At 38.3% G+C, this 20,864-nt stretch overlaps 1 pseudogene; it reads left to right on the top strand.

Moving 5' to 3' along the window:
• Positions 1 to 1,115: 1,115 nt before the first annotated feature.
• On the top strand, positions 1,116 to 19,225 carry LOC141512283 (acrosin-like; annotated as a pseudogene).
• Positions 19,226 to 20,864: the final 1,639 nt, after the last annotated feature.

The raw sequence follows: 20,864 nt of genomic DNA, 5'->3' as shown, positions 1-20,864 counted from the left end.
TGTTATCAGTCAGTTTTAGAGGAAAGGATGACTGAGCATTGTTTAAAGAAATTGCAAAGGGGATGTATATTTTGGGTTGGGGTTGGATAAACAGGGTTTATCAGCCTCTTCCAAACATATAGCTTTCTTTGAGCCTTAGTTTCTTTATCTGTAAAATGAGATGTTAAACTTCCTGTCTACTTCACGCAGTTGTTGTTACTGTTGTTGCTTTGAGAAAAGCATTTATACCTCTACCAGAAATCTGTAGGTGTTCCCCTCCCCCAATTCCCTTGGGGATCTCCTGCCTTCTTGTGTTCTCTTTTGTCATCACAAAGGCTCTGGGCCAGGATTGATCGGGTGGCAGACATTGTATAATGTTCCCCCTTCAACCCAGGTTGGAGAATGGAAGGCACAGGGCTGCTATTCCAGATTCTGTTTCTATCCCTTGTGGGAATTATAGGGCCCACCCTGGAAGGTTCTATTGGGTAAATAAAGGAAGACCCACATGTGGGTGGGCACACAGGAAAACAGTGGAGACAAGTTTGAATGAATGTAGAGAATGTGTGTTTGGAGACATAGGTGGATGTCTTAGGGACTATCACAAAGGGGAATGAGCTACCTTAGGAAGTCAAAGGATTCCCTTTCGCTGGAGGTTCACCTGCAGATATTCCAGTCACTTGTATGGGTTTCATACTTATGTACAAGTTGGAGAAAATACCTTTAATGTGTATGTGTATGTGTATATGTATGTGTATGTGTGTGCATGTGTGCATGTGTGTGCTTGTGTGTGAGAGAGAGACAGACACACACAGAACATGTTTGTGTGTGTGTGTGTGAGGGAGACACACACACAGAGCATGTACAGGTTTGTACAAGAAAAACATATATATATATATATATATATATATATATATATATATATATATATATATATATATAAAATAGCACATGAGAGGGGCCACACATGAATTTGATGGCAGACATGGCAGGTGTATCATCACTGATTCTTCTATCTTCCCTCCAGACTGGGGAAAAGAGGGAGACTGAGTCTTGGAGACATTTGACTCCTTTTCTGCCCATGATCCCTGTAGTCTGACTCTGACTCCTAATGATCCTGTTGACCCTGTGAATCTTTATTGACAGCTATGTGGGTACTCACGGCTGTTCACTGCTTCAAGGACAAAAGGGAAGGGTACTAAAGAATGGGTTGGATGGAAACTCCCTCCAGGGTGCCTCTCTCTAGGGTCTGTCTCTCTTGGGTCTCTCCCTCTTGAGTCTCTCCAAGGCTCTTTCATCTCAGGTGCCCATCTCAAGAATTGCCAGCCTCTGTTGATATCTCCTGATGTTTCTCTCTAGCTCTATCATTCTCTCTTTCCAGGATCTCTCTTACTTATGATCTTTTTCTTTCTTTTTTTTTGAATTATAACACTTTTATTTATTTTGAGTTTTACAATTTCCCCCTAATCTTGCTTCCCTCCTCCCCCACCCCCCACAGAAGGCAATTTGCTAGTCTTTACACTGTTTCCATGGTATACATTGATCCAAATTGAATGTGATGAGAGAGAAATCATATCCTTAAGGAAGACACATAAAGCATAAGACATAGCAAGATCAGACAATAAGATAGCAGTTTTTTCCCCTAAATTAAAGGTAATAGTCTTTGGTCTTTGTTCAAACTCCACGGTTCTTTCTCTGGATACAGATGGGATTCTCCATTGCAGACGGCCCTAAATTGTCCCTGATCGTTGCACTGAAAGGATGAGCAAGTCCATCAAGGTTGATCATCGCCCCCATGTTGCTGTTAGGGTGTACAATGTTCTTTTCTCCAGGGTTCTATCTCTGCAGAGTTTTTCTTCAGAGGTCTCTCTCTTTTTAGGTGTTTCTGTGGGGGCTGTTTTTAGTGATTTGTTTAAATCTGTCTCTTTAGGGATTTGCTCAATGGGTCTCTTTTCAGGGATGTTTTTAGGAGTCTTTCTCTGGTGGTGGAATAAAAGTGACTCAAGGCGTACTCCCCAAGGATATCTCCAGAAGGACTGGGTCCTTACTGAGGGGAATGGGCAAGTAGAAGCTCTGGTCCCTCACTGACTGTCTCTAGTGACCTACACAAATGGAGACTGCTGGTTGGATCCTGGAATTTTCAGTGGATTGTGTCAGGCTCCTTGAACCCCTGTGTCTAAGAACAGAAGTCTGCTCAGATCCTGATACACAAATATTACAACAATCAGCTCAACACCAATGACATTGCACTGGTGCAGTTGGACAACTCTATCCATTGTAATGATTTGGTGCAGATTGCCTATCTCCCCACTCCAGGGAGTCCCTGTGCTAGGTGCCAGAGTCCTGTATTGTTGCAGGCTGGGGGTTCAGAAATTATGAAGGTAAGTCTGGGAAGAGACTTTTAGGGGAAAAATTATAAAATTCAAAATGAATAAAATCTTTCACTAAAAAAAGAAAAAAAAAGAAATTATGGTGATCCTGTTGTGATCCAGGGGTCATTTGGGAGTGATCCTGTTTGGAGAGGGTTATAAAACCATGGTGGCTACAGGGAGTCAGAATAATTAAAATCTTCACTTTAATAAAGATCTTTGCTATGGTGCCCACAAGTAGCGAGTGGATAGGTAGTGGCCACTAGTGGCCACTATGGTCAGTTGCTTTGTCTCAAACAGTCTAAAAGTGTGGTAGGGGCAGGGTGGCTAGGTGGTGCAGTGGATAGAGCACTGGCCCTGGAGTCAGGAGGACCTGAGTTCAAGTCTGACCTCAGACACTTAATAATTACTGAGCTGTGTGACCTTGGGCAAACCACTTAACCCTACTGCCTTGCAAAAACCTAAACAAAAAAAACCTGGGTGGTTTAAGTCAAATTCTCATCCTCACCTTTTATGAGCAACCAACAACAGTGGTAAATAAACAACTAATCACATAGTAACACCATATTAAACAAGCTTTCTCTGGCTCTTAAAGAGCTGATTAAGTCTCTTTAGTACCACCAATGGTGTTAAGTGGTACTATGGGTTGGTTTCTTTGGAATTTTGTGTATTATCCAGTTAGATCTCTTTCTGCCTATACTCCCAGGCTCCTCCTCTTCCTGGAATTTCCAGGCTTAAACTTTGAAGCAAACTTGTATAATTCCATGCTTTCCAGGACTGCTGCCTCAAGCCAAGTCTACTGTGAGTCATGGTTGGCTTCTTTCTTTTTTTTTTCCCCCAAGGCAATGGGGTTAAGTGGCTTGCCCAAGGCCACACAGCTAGGTCATTATTAAGTGTCTGAGGACAGATTTGAACTCAGGTCCTCCTGACTCCAGGGCCAGTGCTCTATCCACTGAACCACCTAGCTGCCCCTAAAGAAATTAAGTGATTTCAACTTCTGGGTAGGCCTAAATTCCAGCAACCATATCTATCTATCTATCTATCTATCTATCTATCTATCTATCTATCTATCATCTATCTATCTATTTTTTTTTAGGTTTTTGTAAGGCAAATGGGGTTAAGTTGCTTGCCCAAGGCCACACAGTTAGGCAATTATTAATGTCTGAGGCCCTTGGCTTCTTTCTTAATCCCACTGATGGTCAAGCATTTTGTTAATTGAAATGTCAGTGTCTGAAGAACAGCCCAGGTCATTTTTACCTCACCATCTCAGTTCTTACCAAGTGGTCAGTAAATGACACTGGGTCCTGAACGGAGCTCTGTCTAGTTTCCCCTTTTTCTTTTTCAAAAAAGTTTGTAATACCAACGCTCTCCTTTCATATTCTTCAGTCAGCTATGAGCAATGGACAGTTAGGTGGTGCAGTGGATAGAGCACTGGACTTGGAGTCAGCAAGATCTAAGTTCAAATCTAACCTTAGACACTTCCTAGGTGTCGGTCCCTGGACAAATCCTTTGGCTCTCTCAGTGGATAATAGCGCTTCCCTCTCAGGGATGTTGTGAGAATCAAATGAGAGAATATTTGAAAAGCATTTGGCATAGGAAGTGTTATTCAAACACAAGTTATTTTTAATTATTATTTGATCAGCACTTGACCCTGGGGTTATAAAGACAAAAGTTTAAGAGCCCTTGTCCTCAAGGAAGTTATATTCTAAAGGGAAAAAAGTACACTCACCCACAAGTTTTTATAGACTATTTGCAAAATGAGTTCAAGAAGTTTTGGGAAAGGTCATCTGCTACCTGAAGAATAGGATAGTTAACTTGAGGCAGGAAGGGAAACCCAATCCCATGAAACCTTGCCAGTAGGCACAACCAACAGGTGAAATCCCAATCTAGTAATAAGAAAGAGTCCAAGTTTCAGAGCAATGGCAAGTGGTATAGAATGTGGATTTTGCTTATGAGATTTTGACCTCTGGGCAATGGTAGATGGTGTCTGCTATTCATTGCCACGGAGAGGAGAAAAGTTGAAAACTTGTGAATTATCTTGTATAGGCACATTGAGGGCAAGCTAAAGGGCCAATCCGGATGCAAAGGGGGCACTGCCTATATTCACCGCCTGGGTAAATTAGGAAAACTTTTTGGCAGACTTGACCCTGCATTATCTACTTGAAATGAAATCTTTGTAACCCAGTTTCATACTTTATTTCTTTTTATTTTATTTTATTTTTTCATACTTTATTTCTCGTTAGCTTCCTTAAGCTTCGCTGCTCTGGATTTGGAACCTATTTCTGGTCTAGGGGCTCTTCCCATCAACAGGTCTCTAGATTCCCGTGTCCTCTTTATCCCTGCTATATATTTAACACAGTGATTCTGGCTTGTACCTGAGCCAGCATTTCCTAGCAATGGTCTCCACCAGGCCCAGCTGGGAAGATCTAAGATAGTTTCCCAAGCTCTTCATAGTTTTGTCTTTTTTTGTCTAGCTATCTATTATATACTTTGATATATAATAAATCATAAACTTTAAATCAATAACTTAATTTATAATTAATAATTTAATTAATAATAAACTGTTTCTACCTCTTTCATTCTTCAGTCAATTATTCTCCATGTTTCTTTGCTCTGATTTCTAAAATACATCACATTATGAGTTCATACATTCTTTTAAGATTTTTTGTAAAATATTCATTTTTTTCAATAGGCATTTATTTTCTTTATCCTTTTGGGGAAAGAAGGAAAAAAATTCTAGTTAGAAATATGTATAGTAAAGTAAAAATAAATTCCCACATTGATCATGTCCAGAAATATTTATCTTATTTTTCTATCTATCTCACTTCTCCATCAAGGTGGGTGGCATTCCTCCCCATGAGTCCTGTGGAATTTATTCTACTAAGTTTTTAAGTCTTTCAAAGTTATTTGTCTTTACATTATTGCTCTTATTATATGATTTCCCCCCCCCCTTCCTGGTTTTGTTCACTTCATTCTGTATCAGGTCATACAAATCTTCCCAGGTTTTTCTGACACTCTTCTTTTCATAATTTCTTCTGTCACAAAAATTTCATTCCATTATACTCACAAATTATGGCATATGAAAATAGTGGAATACTATTGTGCTATGAGAAATGCACATATATTCTTAATCTACAGTGTTACATCTTTTACATAAACTATATCATTCCAAAGTGATGGTCGATAATGAGATTTCGTCCTTATTACCTGAGGATCAGAGATATATCAGAAGCCAAATTTGTCTCCTGAGATCTCTGATGTTGTTTTCTTGTTAGTCATATTATAGTCATTTATTATGATTATTATCATTATCATTATAGATATATGAGATTATTATTACTCTTATATGGGTTATTAATATTGATTATTTCTTGGATTTTGTGTCCTATGAAATCTGGGTATCTTCATCGTTATTCTTCCCACACTATCATATTCTCTATGAAGTTTAATTTGCTGAATATAAATAAGAATTTCTTCCTTCCTCCTTCTATTTGTAGCACTCATTTTCCTTGACTTTCCCACAGACACTACAAATACTCTTGTTATATCTTTTTTTTAGGTTTTTTTTTTTTTGCAAGGCAAATGGGGTTAAGTGGCTTGCCCAAGGCCGCACAACTAGGTAATTATTAAGTGTCTGAGACTGGATTTGAACCCAGGTACTCCTGACTCCAGGGCCAGTGCTTTATCCACTGAGCCACCTAGCCGCCCCTTTTTATATCTTTAAGAGCCAAATGGGATATTATAGAAAAGGAAGTCTGAGTAGTCTGAAGTTACAATGGCAAATATTATTCTATGAGGCATTCTATATGGAGTCAGGGAGATTGTTTGAGGGAACTATAGGAATCTATAAAGAAGACAGAAAAGTGAGGAGAAATTTTTTCTTATTAGAACTTTCTTAAACAAATTTTTATATGGTCAAAATTATTAGAAATAATTATGTGTGATCTTGGGCAAGTCACTTAACCCCATTGCCTTGAAAAAAATAATTAGCTTTTGGGGCAGCTAGGTGGTGCAGTGGATAGAGCACCAGGCCTGGAGTCAAGAGGACCTAAGTTAAATTTGGCCTTAGACACTTAATAATTACCTAGCTGTGTGACCTTGGGCAAGTCACTTAACCTCATTACCTTGCACCCCCCCCCAAAAAAAATAATTAGCTGTCTCTGATTTATTGTTGAATTCAATAATTAATAGGTTTTAATTTAATTTCAGGGATTTAAAAACTAGGCTTGTAGGAGACAAAGGGATTGAATAAATGTGGAGATATAAGTAACTACTGGATAAAAGATTTCTCCAGCCTATTAAAAACATTTAATGATCTGGAGTCAGAGTTTGAGTCAACTAATTAATGAAAAAGAGATTTCAGTTGTAATTACAGGTATACTTGGGAGTGTGGATTCAGTTCCAGACCACTCGATAAAGTGACTATCACAATAAAGTGAGTCACAAAAACTGTAGTTTCTCATACCCTAAGATTTTACTTCCTTAAATGAAAAGACCAAGGAAGCAACAAGTCTTGGAAAAGACTCCTGCAGTTCTCAGTTGGAGGATGGGGCAAATGAGGTAGGCTCCTTTAAAGCCAGTCTGACCCAGGCAGAGATGGAGAGGATTTTCTGTTTTAGTTTCATCTGCCAAATGTATGCTTGCCAAAAACACTATTTTATGGAGAACTCCCACAGGGTAAGCATGCACAGGGTGGGTCAGAAGAAGTGATACCGAGACACCCTGAAGGTCCCATTGAAGACCTTTAGAACTGATTGTACAGCTTGGGAGATGCTGGCACGCCCACTGTGGCATGCCCTCTTCAGTGAGGGTGCTGCACTCTATAAGGAAGGTAGAATTGAAGCAGCTCAAAAAAAAACATGACATCTGTAAGTTGAGAGTATCCACCCCAGGGGTTCACATGGACTATTTATGCCCCACCTCTGGTAGAGCAACCAAGCTCATATCGGTCTGATCAGCCACAGTCGGACATGCTGTCATTTGTCTCAAACATAGTGATGTCATTTTGGTGGTCTTCAAGTAATGAAGGATAAAAACCAACCAGTTTCCCAGAGCATATAAAAGTTATGCTTATACTCTACTGTAGTCTATTAAGAATGCAATGGTATTCTGTCTAAAAACAATTCATACCTTAGTTAAAAAAAAGTTTTTTGGCTAAAAGATGCTAACCATCACCTGAGCTTTCAGTGTGAAATAATCCTTCTGGCGGAGGGTCTTACCTTGATGTCGATGGCTGCTTACTCATCAGGGTGGTAGTTGCTGAAGACTGGGGTGACTCTAGCAGTTTTTTAAAAAATAAGACAATGATGAAGTTTGCTGCATTAACGAACTCTCCCTTTCACTTGAACTCTATGAGAACATTGTAGAATTATTAATTGGGCTAATTTCAATTTTGTTGTTTCTCAGGGAGCAGGGAAGTCAGAGGAGAGATGGTCAGTGGAGAACATAACACAACATTAAGTCCACTGTCTTAGGTGAGGTTTGTGGCTTCTCCAAATAATTGTTACTGATCACTAAAATACAATAGGCATGAATAATAAAGTTTGGACTAGAGTGAAAATTTCCATAATGTGACACAGAGACATGATGTGAGCATATGCTATTGGAAAAATGGGACAGATAATATAACTGAATTCCGGGTTGCCACAAACCTTGAATTTATTAAAAAAAAAAAAAACAAACCACAGTATCTGTGAATGTAATAAAGCAAGATATGTCTGTGCTAGGAAAATATTCAAACACAATTCTAGATTACTCAAGAACTTGGCATATGAGGGTTAAATATGGACTGAGTTAAGGGAGAAGTTTAAGGGATGATGTACAAGCTAGGTATAAATTCTGCAGCTAGAGTCAGAAAGATTTGATTTTTAATGTGTCAGGAGCCTCCTAGATATGTGACCCTGGACAGGTCACTAACCTCTCTGTGCTTCAATTTCATCTGTAAAATGAAGGTATTGAATTCAATAGTTTCTAAGTTTTCCTCCAGATCTAAATCTGGAATTCTATAATTACTGTGACACTTTTAGGTTTAAAGCTCTTTAGACATGCAAGACTGTTTAGATTTGCAAATATATCATCAGATCTTTTTTTTTTTTTTAGGTTTTTGTTTTTTGCAAGGCAATGGGGTTAAGTGTCTTGCCCAAGGTCACACAGCTAGGTCATTATGAAGTGTCTGAGGCTGGATTTGAACTCAGGCCCTCCTGACTCCAGGGCTGGTGCTCCATCCACTGCTCCACCTAGCTGCCCCCAGCAGATCTTCTTTAAAAAAATTAAATTAAATATTTTTGTCCTTTTTGTTTCCCTCTGTCATTGACATAGGAAAAAAAGAAAAGACCTTGCAACAAATAAACACAGTCGGATAAAATAAATTCCTACATTGTTCATGTCCAATAGTGTATGTGCATTGAGTCCATCAGTAGCTTTTGTTAGGTGATTCCCATCTTGGTCTCTTGCCTGGCATTTTACTAGTTCAGATCACGGTCTAGAAATCATTTCATCACCCCCTCCCCAATCCCCCATTCCCTACTAAGGTTGTACTTACTTAAATGAAAGGATCAAAGAATTTATAAGTCTTGGAAAAGAATACTACAGTTCTTAGTTGGAGGGTGTGGTGTTTAAAGTCAGTCTGACCCAGGCAGAGAAGGAGAAGACTTTCTACTATGATAACGTCCTCCAGGGATGTGGGAGGGTCATAATATCACCATCTACACTGCTTTCTGGCCCCCAACCACCTCTTGCCAACTTAAGGTCCAGCTCTGGGACTTAGGATTTGTAAAGCTGAAGGGAGTAGAGAACAGTGGTTAGTTTGGAACCGGGGTACACCATAATAGGAACAGACAAAATCTGGGAGGGAGAGGGAGCAGGGATGGTCACATGAGTTAAGGGAAAAGGATAGGACAATGGTATGAAACGACGGACCAGGTAGGATTAATCAATAAACAGACAACTATCAAGCTCCTTCACAGAAGCGAATCAGCCCTGCACAAGGAATTTCCATTTTTAATGGGAGGAAATAATATTGCACATAGTAGTGTATCCAGGAGAACCATGAAAACAATAAATGCCAAGAAGTGCAGGTAGAGGGAGAGGATCAAGTTAGGAACAAAAGGGAGCAGACCAGGCCACAGTGGGACAAAGTTGGCCGAGTAGGGGTCAGAACAGACCTGGCTAACTATTCCTTTTTTTAAAAATTTATTTCATTTTCCCCCAGTTACATATAAAAACAATTTTGAACATTCATTTTTAAAACTTTGAGTTCCAAATTTTCTCTGTTCCTCTCTTCCCATACTCCTCCTCATTGAGAAGGCAAGTAATTTGATATAGAATGTACACGAGCAGTCATGCTGGGTAGTTATTCTTTCTTTGCGAGACGATGGGGTTGTGACTCGCTCAAAGTCACAAAGCTAAGTTAGTATTAAGTGTTTGAGGCCAGTACTTTAATCACTGTGCCAACCAGTTGCCCCTTTGATGGCTGCTCTTACAAGACCAGACTCTCTTGTCTTTGCCTTGGCTGACTTGTCTTTGCTCTTCTTATGTGCCTTCAAATATCTCTTCTGGATTGTCATCTTAGGGTCTGTGTCTCCTCCATCTTAAGAGAGAACTCTAAGCAATTCAATGACCTTGAGAATAGAGAGGCGGGTTTGCCTCTTGTCCTACAGACACCTCCTGGGGAGGCTTTCAAAGCCCCCATTACCCGACTCCCTCTTGTGACCTTTCCAGGCATAGAATTCATCTCTCCACATTCAAGCCCAATTGCCTTCCTGGAAGTTGTTTTTACAAGCTACCATTCCATTTCCTATTTCCCTGCCTTTGCACAGACCTTCTCAGAGGCCCAGCATGGCTTCTACTTCCTTTCCTCTATAATTTTTTAAATTCTTTGTTCTCTTCAAAGCTTAGCTTGATTGCCACTTTAAGTTGAAGGGAAGAGCCTGGGGATCGTGGGGCTAATAGGGCATGGTCATAGAGTTATGGAAAGTAATTGGGAGTCACAGTGGGGCAGAGCAGGTCATAGGAGTCACAGGACATTATATAGATTGGGATGGGGTAGGGAATGCTAGGGGTTAATGATTTGTCTAATATAGTCTAATACAGTCCTCCTCCTACATACAGTTGGATTGCCAGCATCAATAGTACAGGAAGCAAAAGTGGTGATCATTGATTTGGAAAAAATGCAATGAAACTGATTGGCACCATGAAGTCATTGATTGCAACAATCTGTGTGCTCAAGCTGAGAACATGGACACTTGCCAGGTAATAATTGTTCTCCTGAGGAACCTTCGAGTCCCAAGGCCCCCAAACTCCTAATCCTATGATCCTATGAAGTTCCTCTTTTAGTCTTCCCAATTGAATTCATGTTCCTCCTAGCCTCTTCCCATTCCTACTGCTTTCCTCCAAGCTCCCAAGGTCCCATAACCAGGGATCTCCTCTGTCTTTCCCCATCCTAATTCTAAGCTTCATTCTACCCCATAGGTCTCTTCTCAAAGCCATGCAATATGCTAGTTAGGTCACTATCTAGGCAGAAGACAGTTGGGAAGCTTAATACCCCTCAATAAGGGCTAACCAGCACAATCAGTATCTTCCCCCCTCTAAACGCACACACCTGGAAACTTTTGTTCAAGACCTAGGATGACCTCTCTGTTGAAACTTTCCCCTCATGCTCAGCACCTTCTAGGGCCAACTGAAGCTATTGGAGGCATACTGCGGGGGTAGTGATCAGATATCTAAAGACCTAGAGAGTGCTCCAGGTGCCAAGGAGACAGTGGACATATGTGCTGAAGCAACAGGGACCATGTGTTCAAATATATCAGAAGTTGTGTGTCCTGAGATATAGCTGTGTGTTCTGAGAGGATGATTCTTTCCTTTCTGTGCAGGGAGACAGCGGAGGGCCACTCATGTGCAAGGAAATTGAGAGGAAAACATAGGTGCTACATGGAATTGTAAGCTGGGCTGTGCTTGGATAAACCTGCCAGGTCTCTACATGGGCATCTCAGAAGCCCAAAGAGGACTTTTCCTACTCAAGCATCTTGGAGGAACCTCCAAGGTAGTCAAATGGGGCCCCTTCTTCATTTGACCTTGTTGCATCTAGTCTACATCCTCCAAGGGAAGATGGTTGCTATGGGACCAGTACCACATTAGCAGTCTCAATATCATTCTCTCTCCTGGTCTTTTTGATTCCCAATTTAATTAGTTCCATTTTTTTTAGCTGGGAAAGGAAGAAACAAACCCTGCTCACTGAATAGCATTTTTTCCATCAATGGTTACTGTTTGGATTGATTCTTCCCCATCCTCGGAACCCTTTCTGTTATCACGTCAGATTACAGGAGAGGGCTGAATCAGTTGTCTGGGTCTCTCAACCCAGAACCCTCAATCCAGTTTTTTTTTTCAAACTCCTTTATGGTATTTTCTCTATGGAATTCTGATTCTCAGTTGTTGCAGACTTAGGCCAACTGTATCCTAAAGTCCCCATGTTTCTTAGGCTTCTTAACAGAATCAAGGAACATATTACCATATTTGCTACTAACTAATCCAATCATGTTATTCATTAGACAAGAGACATATTCTTCATATGTGAGCTACTCTATTGCAGTGCCCTTTGAGTCCCAGGGAATCTCCTACTCTAGAATGTCAGAACTTTCACCAATAGGGGAAATACATAGACTTCATTTGAGACTAAAGGCCCTTAGTTGTTGGGAGCTGAGAGGTGAATATGGGTGAGAACTTTTTAGACAATTATCTTTCTTAGCTTGAATGCATCAATCAGTGCTCGCCCCAAGGAATGGCTTCATAGGGAATAAGAACTAAAGTTCAGGTAAAGACTGTAGCTTAACCAATAAAGATGGGGAATGAAATACACTTTTTGAACTCAGCTTTGTAAAACCAGAAGCAATTCTAGGGATCTAGGAACAACTGAAAGAATGAAACTATAGATGATAATTGCAAATTGGCAATTGACTATAGGGGATAATTGCAAATTTCTACAAAAAGGAAAGGAAACTAGAATGGGACATACTAAAAATTTAGAAATATGAGACATTCCCCTCCTCCTCAGCATCTTCAGAGGAAAATTTTAAGTATATGTATAAAGGGTTTAATGAGAAATGTGACAAGGCTGAGAGGGACGTACCTGTACGTCATCTTGTTTCATGTCTAGTGCAGAATCAACTTGGGGTGGGGGAAGGCACTGAGGAACCTCATGTGACATATATTTGAGAAACTGATAGCCAGCCACAGGAAATATTTTTTGGCAAGTAATGGCAAAGAACTGTATCAACAAGATATATCTCAATTACTTGTATTCAGATATAAAATACTTGGAAGTACCAAGTACGGGAAATCAGATAATTTGCAACTGGGATTAGTTACAAGCTGATTTGCATAGGAGAATTAAACAGTAAAGTAGTCTAGATTAACAATCAAGTAACATGAATGGGGAGGAAGAGAATTTTGGAGGGAAAAAAGGGAAAACCAGAGGGATAGTAATCCCAGTACAACAATTCCAAGTAGGAGAGTGAAAAAGTATTGCAAAAGCAGTAGTATGAAATACAGTGATCATATTTAGTATTTTATGACATGTCTGAAAAAGGATTTTAAGAGCAAATGCTGGAAGTGATCTTGGAGACTATCTGATAAAACTTTCAATTTAAAGATGAGGAAGCTTAAGTCTGTAAAGGAAAACACAATTGTCTAAGTTCTCACAATAAGTAGCAGAGCCAGGATACAAATTCACTTCCTTTGATTTCAGATCTAGGTCTCTGTAAACATTTTTGCCTACTCCTTAGAGTAGGAGGAAGATTATATTTCTGACAAGAACTTAACAAAGTCAAAGGTATTTCAGTTGTACAACTATTTCCCTGAAGGTTAATGGGTTGAAGTCACTTATAAAAAGAGAAGTGTTATGAAGTGGATTAGAAAGAACCCAACCATGTTACCTACAGAAAATATAATCCAGAAGCAAAAATACATGTTGGAAAGGATGAGCTAAAATTTACCATTTCAGGTGATTTCAAGTAAATGGTGTTGTGGTTAGGAGACAAAATTGAATTCAAATTAGAGAGCATTAGGAAAGATAATATATGTAAGGGTCCTTATTGTAATGAGAGACTATCATTGGAGAATCAGCCTAGAGTAATAAAAAGATTGTAGGATTTGGATCCATGGTTTAAGTTTGAATACTGACTCTTATTTACTACCTCTGTAAGCTCAAGCAAATTACTTCACTTCTCTTGGCTTCAGTTTCCTTATTTATAAAAAGAAGTCATTGACCTCTATGCTCTTTAAAATTTCTTTTAGGCCTGAGTCCTTTAGTCATTATTTATTATCTATGCATTCAATGCTAGAACTAAATTTATAAGGTTAAAAACTTATTTGTGAAAATAATCATGTATAAAGCTCAACATTAGAGGAAAACTTTGAAACCACATCATCAATATATGAGAAATCACTTAAAAAACCTAAACCGGGAAGTTGCAAACTTAGAGAACTATGCAAAACAGGAGTTGATAAATTTGTAGTAGGAAAAATGTTGCTTCATAAAAATTCAGAGAACATTCACAATAATTGATCATATTCTTGGACTTAGTTATAAGTAAATTCAAAAAGGCAGAAATTTAAATAGTGAAATTACAAATCAAAATGCTATACAGTAGTGCTGAAAAAGGAATGTCTGATAAAAAAATATAGGCCTTATTTAGAGATAAAGATAACTTTTAGAATAGGGCTCGTGTCAAGGGTACAATAAATACAAGTATATCAAGATAACATTATAAATATAAAAATCTACAGAATGTTGCCAAAGTGATGATGAGAGGCAAATTTCTACCCTCAAATGCTTTTATTATTGGGGAAAGAAAGAAGGTAAAAAATGAGCTATTTGTAATGAAATAAATGTCAAAATAATACACTAAGCATAAAACAAGTGCTGGAGAAAGAAAATAAAAATGAATGATTGAATTAATTAAGTTTTCTTCAAGACCAATAAAATTGATACACTATTAACCAATTTCATTTAAAAAAATTGAATGATGTAAGAAACAAACACCTTACCAAGAACTCAGAATCATTATACATCCTTTTATTAAAACTATCCTTAAGGACAGGTGTCCATCATAGAAAAGGGCACACATGGTACACGAAATCAGGGCCTTTTATCTCCTGTCTAGAAGCACAAATCCCTTCCTTGTCCCCAATTGACTGGGTATTGCCAAGGTCAAAGGCCTCTGTGAAGTACCCAGTTCTCTCCTTGTGTGGGTTCAAATTCCTTATCAAATCTCCACTTCCTATAATCTGGTAGTCAGACTTTGGAAACAGATAACCTGGATGTGTGAACCTGACTACTGGTGCCACTTCCTTCACTAATTTTCCTATCCTGCTAATTCCATGGTCCCTTGTCTTCCTGTGCCCAGTCTATTCCCTCCTTCTCTGTAAGCCAACATTCCTCAGATTCTGTCACTACAGCTTCTTTCCTCTTCTTCCCTAGTTTTTTTCTCTCTAAGTTATAAACTGCTTTCCTCAGTTTCCCACAACTAATGTAGAAATGAAATCCAATTACTTATCACAATCTCTCTTTTTTCATACAAAATTTCATTTCTATATCTTTCTTCAATTTCTCATATTTAGTTAATTATTTTTCACTTTCATATATATTTCCTTGCCCTATAGTTCATCAAGTAAGCAAAATTTTTTGCTCATATTATTCCGGTAATGGGTAAGCTACAAATATGAAGTCTATCTATAGGAAGGGGACATAAGAATGAGTGAAACACTTAGAGAATCAAGGGGAAGGTTACAGAGATTAAAAGGGGGGCAGTTGAAGTGGTAACCCATACAATTAAACCCCAGGTATATTAAAATATAACATCAACTTCTGGTCCAATTTTCTCTCTTCTGGAGACTTTTTATGTCCTTCTGAATCTTCTGAATCTGTTTCAAAAAGCCCTCTTTAGCTCATGTGATTTTTTGAGACCTTTTCTGATAAAGAAATTTTTTAACATTTTAATCAGATTACTATTCATCTTTTCATCAATGGACACTAAAATTCTGGAGCTTCTAAATCATGGCAATTTACATCTTGACTTCCCTGCTGTCATGGTGATATACACAGAAAATTTAGTTACAACTAGGAAGTAACCTAGCTTTGCTTTATCCCATTTCTTTTAACATCTATTTGGAGAATGCTGCTTCACTCTAACATAATAAACTTCCATAATTGTTTCACTATACAAGCCAGATTAACTTGAGTTTGCAACACACACACACACACACACACACACACACACACACATTTTACAATCATCTTGATTCAAAAAGAGTATCCAACAAATATCTTACAATCTTAATCTTTTCTTATTACAGTAATGACTCAAACATCCTTGGCCAAAATGAATTTTTCTCCCCAAAATATTTTTAAAATATACCATAGGTTATCCTTCTTCTAATATATTCAGTTTACTCACATTCCTTTCCTCAAACTAAAACTTGAAACTGTAATTTTCCTAAAAATCTCCCATTCTTCTTCTTACCTAAATATTTCCTTACACATAAAAATTAAGGGATCTTAATCCTCACCTAAACATACAGCTGAAAGCAGGTTTCAGAGTCAGTCACTTAACTATTTGACTATTATGTCCAATTGACCTAAAACTTCTTTATCTGGTTTTCTTATATCAGTTTACTAAAAAGATCTATGACCTCAAAAGAAAATTTCCTTATAAATAGGATTTTTGAATGTCAATGTCCAGGCAGAGGTCATGTGGACAGTCAAATGTCTTAGGCCAGATTTATTCTACCATGTGAGACATTATCCAAATGTCACATTTAGGGAAATCAAGTCAAAAGGGTCCAACCTCAGACCACCCTAGAAAGCCACCCCTTCAACTATTCATCTGAAATCTCCAGGCTCCTACTGCGTTTCTTTGCTCTGGAAAAATATTGACTCATTAGCACTTCCTTTTGCAGACACAGAACAAAAGCCCAAATTTAAAAGGCCACATTCATTTGTCTGAAATCATATCTGCTCTGTCACTTCTGCTGCTTGGCTAAAGACCCCCCCCCCCCCACCCTGCGCCAGTTTGCTGTGTTAAGCAATATTAAACAATAACTAAACACCTCCTTTGGCTAGGAGACTGGCCATCATCTCCAGATTTCTCACATAACAATTAGCTACAGATTGCCTCAGAGAAATCTCAAATTATCACTATTATTTTATCTTTCTCATTTTACATAAGTGCTTTTACTTCAAAGCAAACAACCACAGTTTTGGGATATATTATACACACACACACACACACACACACACACACACACACACACACACACACATATATATATATATATATATACACATATATATATATATCCAAAATAATCCCAGTTTCCATATATGGCAAGGAAAAACTTCTATAAAGAAAATTTCATATTAAACCTGTTTAACTACTAGCCATACTCAAAATACAAATTACTTTCAGAATCATTCAAACCATTAGAATATTTTCTATGAATTTAAACCTTTAACATGTGTTATTAATTCCAGTAACAAAACAGCAATGAGAATACCAAATTAATTACTAGATTTTACAAAACAATCTTTCCATTATTACACTATACATAAACCCACAGAACTATAACAAATTCCAACACATAGTTTCAACACATTGTTTAAAAATTTCAGGGATCCCAGAGGGGGAAGTAATTTTTGATATTCCCCTTAGTCAAAGCATTTAATTATCAATTCCAGGCTTTGACATATTATACTAATTCTAAGTACAATATCTCTCCTACAAAAGCATATCTCATTACTGATAAGGATGTCTCCATATTTTACTTACAAATGGCTACACCATTTTTTCTAATTGCTCAATCATACTTTAGAACCCCCCCCCCCCAACCCTCTCCCCTGCACACACATACACCAGCAGAAAATTCCTGTTCCCTAATCCTCTTTGTCTGCAATTACCTTGAGGGAAGAAATCCACAATTTTGACTTCTTTAAAATTAAACATATCATTGCTAATTTACATTAAACATAAGATTCTTATGCTAGCACTTCATTCCCTTAGAACAAAAGCAAAATGAATATCCCAATATCTTTTACATCTTTTTATCTTCCAAGCTTCTTCACCCAGAGCCTCCAGGAATCCAATCTCATACATATGATACATTTAAAACCCCAATGCAATTCTTATTTATGCTAGAAATTCTAGGCAATGTTACATTTACATCAGATAAAATTTCAGATACATTTTCTTATTTTCAAATAACAGATGTTAAGTAGATTTTACTTTTAGTCATATATATTCCCTTCCATAAACATGTGATAAGACAATATTGTTACAAACTTTTTCACCCACAAAAGATCTTGTGAAATTGTTGACAATGTATTATTGAGATTAGTTTAATATTAAAACAAATCAGTTCCCAGAATTTAACAAGCCCATGGCATAAATGACTTTTTTTAAGGTTTTTGTAAGGCAATGGGGTTAAGTGGCTTGCCGAAGGCCACACAGCTAGGTAATTATTAAGTGTCTGAGGCAGGATTTGAACTCAGGTCCTCCTGACTCCAGGGCCGGTGCTCTATGCACTATGCCATCTAGCTGCCCCATACATGACTTTTGTACAACTCCTGACAGTGTTTCTCTTTCCCAAAAGAAATCAGCAAATATTACTGATTACATAATTATTATTCAGAATCATAGATTCCCAAGTTGTTTCACATGCAATAAATCTTCATTTCCACAAAAACTCCCGAGCATCACTTTCCTTGGACTCAAGGAAGGTCTACATGGAAATCTGTCAGTCTCAGTTTTTTCCCTTAGTAAATTACTCTCCAATTTAGCATTTATCTCTTTAAAAACAAGGTGGCCGGGCAGCTAAGTGGTGTAGTGGATAGAGCACCGGCCCTGGAGCCAGGAGGACCTGAGTTCAAATGTGACCTCAGATACTTAAATAATTACCTAGCTGTGAGATCTTGGGCAAATCACTTAACCCCATTGCCTTACCAAAAAACCCCCAAACCTTTCCCCCAAAAAAACCCAAGGTGGGGGGGTGGCTAGGTGGCGCAGTGGATAAAGCACCGGCCCTCGAGTCAGGAGGACCTGGGTTCAAATCCAGTCTCAAACACTTAAAAATCCTTAGCTGTGTGGCCTTGGGCAAGCCACTTAACTCCATTTGCCTTGAAAAAACCTAAAACAACAACAGCAACAAAAAACCATGGTGGGGACCTTTCCTTTCAAAAAGTCTCCCAGTCCCCTATTTCCACAGAGTGGCTTCTAAGATGCATGCCAATGACCTTTGCTATAGAGATGCCCATGTGAGTTTCAGGCCAAAGTAGGGAAAGTAGATGTTTTGAATTTCAGTCAGTTAAGACTGATCTGTAAAGATTCAATCAGAATCATCCTTTAGGGTCAGATGCAGCCTTTTATGAGTCACAGCACAATTTAAATCCCCAAGGATTTAGTTTATTTGAGAATCTCCTTTTTATTAATAATTCTAGTTGTTATATTTACCAATATCTCTTAACATTATGCCATAATCAAAATTATGCATTTTAGGAGCTTGAAACCTACTCAAATGAACGTTTTTCAAATTACACAGGGGATCAGGTTCATATAGAGTCACCCAATTTAGGAGATAACAAAAAAGTTCAATTGTGCTCATACCAAACACCTCATAGTCAGTCATATGACTTAAAAACATACTTCTTTGCTTCCTCCTTACAGAATAATAAGCTAATTTATTTTTCTTTGTGTGGTATATGAATTTCCCTAATCCCAATTCTCAAATATTAGGTATCCCTGATAGGGTAAACTATTATATCCATTTGTCTCTGCATAATTACTGATGCCTCCCCTTATCAACGTTCCTGCCACATCCCCCCTCCAGACTAAGCCCCTAGAAATTGCCTTCTCTCCAAGAGAGACTTTTCAGCTGAATCTCTCCTGTTTTACTTCACTCATGATCTACTATCCTTAATTCCCCTTAAATCTATTCCTCTCTTCTTCACAAGAACAGCTTAAAAATCCCTCCTAGTTATCAAACCGTTTGCCAGCCTTCATTAGTATAATTCCTAACTGATCACAGACCGAACAAAATAAACGTTTTTCCCCCACTGTGTCCTATATTTTTGGTGTTCATTGTTTCCCAGACAATTCATTACTAGAAAATTAATAATCCCAGACATATTATTACTATTATTATTTTCTTGGATAATTTTTCAGACTTCCTCATACCTTCCTCATATACCCAAATATGTCTTCTTTAGGGTTCAGAGAAAACCCCAGACTTTTCAAACTTTCCATTCACCTTTTTTTCTCAAGTCCCTTAAAATTCATTCTGCAAATTTCCCTTTGATTATTATTACACTTTACTACTTAACCCTATTTCAGAGTTCATTGACAGTTTTAAGTATATATTATTCTCTGACCAGATCCAATAAACTTATTAAACCCAGACTTTCACAACTACAACACCTCATCTTTCTCTTAGTTTGTCAAAATTAAAATAATCCTTTTAAAAGATATCAACATCCACCAATACATATTTCCTTTTAACTTCTTAGACTAACACTGCAGCAACCAAACCTTTTCAAAATATTCTATCAAATTTTATAGCAAGAATTTCACTCCTTACTGCCCATTTTCCCTTGTCAAAAGGCATTCTAACTTTGAGAAGCTGTGGCTCCCAAGCCCCCAGCTCACCAGAACAGGGAACTGTCCAGACTGAAATGCAGCATCCTGCCCCAGGGTTGGGGAGACCAAACTGAACTCCAGCCCCAGATCAGAGGTGGGAGGGGGACAGAGAGGAGGGTGGAAGGGAATAGACTTCTCACACCCAACTCCCCCCCTTCTCATGCACACAAAACTCAGAGCTACAGATCTGAAAGGGAAAAAAAAACCTTTTCTCTTCCCATGGAACTGGAGGAGTCTCTCTCTGATGCCCTCAGGCTCTCAGAGTTTAAAGTTCAAATTAATTTACCTTAGAAAGGAATAAAAAGATAGTCCTCCAGTCCCAGAATCCTAAAAACCTAGGAAAGCTAAATGAAAAGCAGGGACTGGTTTTAAACACACACTCAACCCAGTCATTCCTTTTTCTTCCCTGCATCCTCTTAGCTTCTGGCTTCTGAATTTTCTTTTTATCCTTTTTCCTACTGCCTCTAGCACCATCCCCAAATTCCTGCCTCCTCTCTTTGATACTCAATGGAGGAAAATCAATATCTGCAATATCAATTTATCTTCCCCTGAGACCCAGTGCCAAATCCTTCTTCCCCATCCCGTTTTTGTAAAAGATTCCGGCATGGTCTTGTGTCCTCAGACACTCACACCCTTAGTTTCTAAACCCTGCAAGATTCTTACTAATTCAGATAGTACTTGCCAGTTTGCCTTGTTTTTCCTATTTTGAATTCTTATTTTTTTTAGGCTTTTGTGAGGCAATGGGGTTAAGTGACTTACCCAAGGTCACACAGCTAGGTATTAAGGGTCTGTGGTAGTTTTTGAACTCAGGTCCTCCTGACTCCAGGGCTGGTGCTCC

This window comes from Macrotis lagotis, chromosome 2 (assembly GCF_037893015.1).
Source record: "Macrotis lagotis isolate mMagLag1 chromosome 2, bilby.v1.9.chrom.fasta, whole genome shotgun sequence".
NCBI lineage: Eukaryota > Metazoa > Chordata > Mammalia > Peramelemorphia > Peramelidae > Macrotis > Macrotis lagotis.
This window is presented reverse-complemented; position numbering and strand designations above follow the sequence as displayed.